General features: G+C 44.6%; 1 protein-coding gene across 1 annotated transcript in view; it reads left to right on the top strand.

Moving 5' to 3' along the window:
• The first annotated feature begins 4,509 nt into the window (after positions 1 to 4,509).
• The window catches only part of FOXP1 (forkhead box P1), a 918,681-nt gene continuing 917,870 nt past the window's right edge, over positions 4,510 to 5,320 (top strand). The window contains exon 1 of the mRNA XM_075321416.1: positions 4,510 to 4,601. The gene's annotated coding sequence lies outside the window, so the exon portion shown is untranslated. The remainder of the gene's footprint in view (positions 4,602 to 5,320) is intronic.

The following is a 5,320-nucleotide window of genomic DNA, read 5'->3' as shown; positions in this document are numbered from 1 at the left end:
GATCTCCACTGGATCCAGAAAACGAGGCTCAGACATGCTTTGACCAAATAGAACAGTGGCCACACGTGCACCACCTCTCCATTCATGGTCTATGGCACTGCCAGAATAAGCTGCGCAGTCCTATAGAAAATGAATGGAGCTATTCAGAGCCTCGTTCTCGGGATCAGTGGCGGCCCCAGCAGTCAGGCCCCTACTGATCAGCAAGTCATCACCCGACACCCTATAACTGGCAGCGGAATCTTAGATCAGATGTAGCAGAGCCGAGTTTGTCATATATATGGGCGGCACGGTGGCTCAGTGGTTAGCACTGCAGTCTTGTGGTGGCTCAGTGGTTAGCACTGCAGTCTTGCAGCACTGGGGTCCTGGGTTCAAATCCCACCAAGGACCCCATCTGCAAGGAGTTTGTATGTTCTCCCCGTGTTTGCGTGGGTTTCCTCCGGGGTCTCCTGTTTCCTCCCACACTCCAAATAACATACTGATAGGGAATTTAGATTGTGAGCCCCAATGGGGACAGTGTTGCCATTGTATGTAAAGTGCTGCGGAATCAAAAGCGTTATATAAATGAATAAATATTATTATATATGATTGCTTTTTCTGAATTATAACGATGCATCACATTGGATAAAGCAGAGCTGACATCGTCAAAGGGCGTAGTGCGGAGTTTGACATGTGGAATAATTTACTATAGCGGCGGTTTTCTATTGGACTTTTACATAATCTGTACTTGGAGAGTGACCGATGTAGCAGATCGGAGATGATCTAATGCAGCAGAGCCGACTTTGCCATTATTAAACCTACCGCATCATCTATGTAGCTGAATGACAACTTTAGCTCTGCTACATCTCTATACACAACAGTGTGCGACAAGGTGTTAGAAGTCCCTGGATTAATTAGTTTTGTATATTTTAGACCTGAAGTTGGAGAAAGAGTAAAATCCACAGAGCTAAAGGCCAGGGGTCCCCACCATGAGAGGGGCTGACAAGGGAATCCCTTGGGTTTGTAGCCTCCTCGCCTTGCAGAGAGGGGGCGAGGGGTGTTGTCCTGCAAATGAACTTTCACCTTCCGAACTCTGCTCCCTTTTTATTGGTAACTTGAAAGAAAAAAGGGGGGGAACGGAGCTAAAATAGAAAGAGAACAGAAGGGAGGGGAGGGGCGGCCCCCCAGTGTCCCCATCACTTCCCCTGTGACCCCCTCCTCTAGGAAGATTTGTGAGGATTCGAGCTAAAAGCATCACCTCTAATAAGAAGGCGACTTTCACAGTCTGGGTTAATGGAATTAGAAGGGGGGCACTTACATTATGTGCAAAATACCCTCATAAGTAATGCAAAATTCATGTGATCGGAGGGCGGCCATCGTGTGGATTTAATGTTCCCTGGCAAAAATCTCAGCTGCTGCAGAACTTCTTAGATGTAGAAATGCAGTAAATCAATTACACATGACACTTATTATTGTGCATCCTTGGAATCTGCAACACTCCACTAACTTTTCCAAACCGCAAGAGGTTCTGCAGCAGCTCCTTTGGAGATCTATAATTATGCAGATCCTAAAAGTATCAGTAAAGTAAAAAGTACTTGGCATATACTGGGCAAGAGGTTCTGCAGCAGCTCCTTTGGAGATCTATAATTATGCAGATCCTAAAAGTATCAGTAAAGTAAAAAGTACTTGGCATATACTGGGCAAGAGGTTCTGCAGCAGCTCCTTTGGAGATCTATAATTATGCAGATCCTAAAAGTATCAGTAAAGTAAAAAGTACTGGCATATACTGGGCAAGAGGTTCTGCAGCAGTTGCTTTGGAGAACTATAATGATACAGATCCGAAAAGTATCAGTAAAGTAAAAAGTACTGGCATATATAGGTATATTGGGCAAGAGGTTCTGCAGCAGCTGCTTTGGAGATCTATAATGATACAGATCCGAAAAGTATCAGTAAAGTAAAAAGTACTGGCATATATTGGTATATTGGGCAAGAGGTTCTGCAGCAGCTGCTTTGGAGATTATAATGATACAGATCCTAAGAGTATAAGTAAAGTAAGAAGTACTTGACATATATTGGGCAAGAGGTTCTGCAGCAACTCCTTTGGAGATCTAGTATATGGAACCTAAAAATATCTACAAAGTAAAAAGTAACTGGCATATATTGGGCAAGAGGTTCTGCAGCAGCTCCTTTGGAGATCTATAATTATATGGATCCTAAAAGTATCAGTAAAATAAAAAGTACTTGGCATATATCGGTCAAGAGGTTCTGCAGCAGCTGTTTCGGAGATCTACAATTATGCAGATCCTAAACGTATCAGCAAATTAATGCAAAAGTAAAGTAAAAATTTACTTGGCATATAGCGGGCAAGAGGTTCTGCAGCAGCAAGGCTAATGGCGACTTTTAAAGTACCAAAAATATAAAATTCAGGGTGAAGTAAAACAATCATTCACAGAATTTGATATGCTGCAAGAGGTTCTGCAGCAGCACAGATCCATAAGATATTACCACGAAGTATAACCAAGTTCTCAGCTGCTACAGAACTTTTTTCTGAGTGAAAGCAATAAACAATGCAGAAAAAAAAAAATATAAAATTACATCTAGTGGTTACCCACACTTGCATCATCCATCTGCTGCAGAACTTCTTATCAGTCAATGAAGTCACATATTTAGAACATAAAAAGGAATTTGTACAAGCTAAAGAGGTTCTGCAGCAGCAGACTCCCTCATTTGCCAAGCAAAGACACTCAGCTGTGAAATAAAACAGCTGCTAACAGCAGTTGTGATATCTGTAATGCAAGAAGTTCTGCAGCAGCAGAGACTCCCCTATTTATCAAGCAAAGTCCTCAGCTGTTAAATAAAACACTTGCTAAATGCAGTTGTGATATCTGCAAAAGCAAGAGGTTCTGCAGCAGCAGAGACTCCCCCATTTATCTAGTAAAGTCCTCAGCTGTGAAATAAAACAGCTGTTAGGTAAGACGTTCTGCAGCAGCAGCGACTCCCCCATTTATCTAACAAAGTCCTCAGCTGTGAAATAAAACAGCAGTTGTGATATCTGTTAGGCAAGAAGTTCTGCAGCAGCAGCGACTCCCCCATTTATCTAACAAAGTCCTCAGCTGTGAAATAAAACAGCAGTTGTGATATCTGTTAGGCAAGAAGTTCTGCAGCAGCAGACTCCCCTATTTATCAAAGTCCTCAGCTATGAAATAAAACAGCTGCTGCGATATCTGTTAGGCAAGAAGTTCTGCAGCGGCAGAGACTCCCCATTTCTCAAGTAAAGTCCTCATCTGTGAAATAAAAAAAAGCTGCTAACAGCAGTTGTGATATCTGCAAAGGCAAGAGGTTCTGCAGCAGCAAATACTCCCTCATTTATCAAGTAAAGTCCTCAGCTATGAAATAAAACAGCTGATAACAGCAGTTTTGATATCTGCAAAGGCAAGAGGTTCTGCAGCAGCAAATACTCCCTCATTTAGCAAGTAAAGTCCTCAGCTGTGAAATAAAACAGCTGTTAGGTAAGAAGTTCTGCAGCAGCAGCACCGACTCCCCCATTTATCTAGCAAAGTCCTCAGCTGTGAAATAAAACAGCAGTTGTGATATCTGTTAGGCAAGAAGTTCTGCAGCAGCAGAGACTCCCCCATCTATCAAGTAAAGTTCTCAGCTGTGAAATAAACAGCTGCTAACAGCAGTTGTGATATCTGTAAGGCAAGAAGTTCTGCAGCAGCATCAGGGATAATACAAATCACCCCTCCCCCCTTCCTGCACACACAGATACAATGTGTCTTGCAAATTTCCCAGCGGATACAATAACTTCGAGCAATGCATGTACAGTTCTGCAATGAATCCTTGGAAGATCCGGCTAGTAAGAGGTTCTGCAGCAGCTCCAATGGATCAGCACTGTAATTAAGACTAAGCCTTTTGCAAAGCTTGAGAACCAGCCATGCTCCCAGCTCCCCTGCCAGCCTAGTGCTGAGCACTCCTCCATGCCCCCTCCTTATTCCTCCTCCCCTCTCTTCTGCTTTTCCCCCTTTTTTTTTCCTCCTTTCTCCAATCTCCTTTTTGTGCCTTTTCCCCCTTGAATGCTCCCTCTCTCTGTGCTTCTGTGCCTTGTTTACCCAGCAGGTGGATGTGACGTCAGGGACTGAACACTGCAAAAAATAACAACGTCTAAATCCGCCAGTCCAGCGTGGGCACCACTAGCAAAGTGGAAAGAAGGAGAAGGAAAGAGAGAAAGGAGGAGGAGGAGGGGGGAGCAAGAAAATAGTGCCCGATCCAACAGATCCCAGAAGAAAGAGGAGGAGGAGGAGGAGGGGGGAGCAAATAAACAACAACAACAAGAGTCCAAAGGAGGGGGTCTGGAGCGGGAGGAGCGGGCTGCACGGAGGAGGCGAGCGCCCGGCTGCGCTGTGGAGCTGGAGAGGGGCCCCCGGTGCGCTCCATCCATCAGAGCGCACAGGAGTGAGCGCGTCCTGCACAGCCACAGCCAGCAGCGGAGTAATCTATTGTTATTTATTGTGTGCCTGTGCATGCTGTCCTGGGATCGCATGTGCATTTAAAAGGAAAGAAAATAAATTAACACACACACACTGACACTGACTGACAGGGTGCTGGAGAGCGCAGCGCCGGTGCGGGTGAGTGTTGCGCGGCTTTGGCTGCACTTTCCAAGCTGCTCTTGCCCTATTGTCTTATTGCATTTCCTCACTTTCTTCTTTTGCAAGTTTTTTTTTTTTTCTTCCTCTTCCCTTCCCTTTTCCACCCCCCCCAGTCCCCTCCTTATATCCTCTTCTGCTGTCATGCACCAGGCTATTACTACTGAAAAAGACACTTTGTACTCTTCTGGTCACTCAAGATATTGCCCCCCCTACTTGAAAAGTTTTCTTAAAATATGTCCAGGATAGAATGAGTTTGCCAAGTTTGCCCCCTAAGGACTGGAGGTGGTAGAATGGCATCATGGCACAGTAGGAAGTGAGTCCAGGAATAATAGTGCTGTTCCAGCAGATTCTAGCTTGGGAGGTACAACTTGTTAAACTTTTTAAAAAGTTTTACCAAAGGGATGTTATTATTACAGAACTAGTGACATTACTACAAAGTTATGTTCCATGCAGAACAGAGAAGGTGGGATTGAGTTGTTGGGTTTGGGACATTCAGTAAGGTGGGCTCCTTGAGGTGGGATTGAGTTGTTGGGTTTGGGACATTCGGGCTCCTTGAGGTGGGATTGAGTTGCTGGGTTTGGGACATTCGGACTTTGAGGTGGGATTGAGTTGTTTGGATTGGGACATTCGAACTTTGAGGTGGGATTGAGTTGTTGGGTTTGGGACATTCGGGCTTCTTGAGGTGGGATTGAGTTGTT

This window comes from Anomaloglossus baeobatrachus, chromosome 8 (genome assembly GCF_048569485.1).
Source record: "Anomaloglossus baeobatrachus isolate aAnoBae1 chromosome 8, aAnoBae1.hap1, whole genome shotgun sequence".
Classification (NCBI taxonomy): domain Eukaryota; kingdom Metazoa; phylum Chordata; class Amphibia; order Anura; family Aromobatidae; genus Anomaloglossus; species Anomaloglossus baeobatrachus.
The sequence above is the reverse complement of the archived record's forward strand: the minus strand, read 5'-3'. Positions and strand labels throughout refer to the sequence as shown.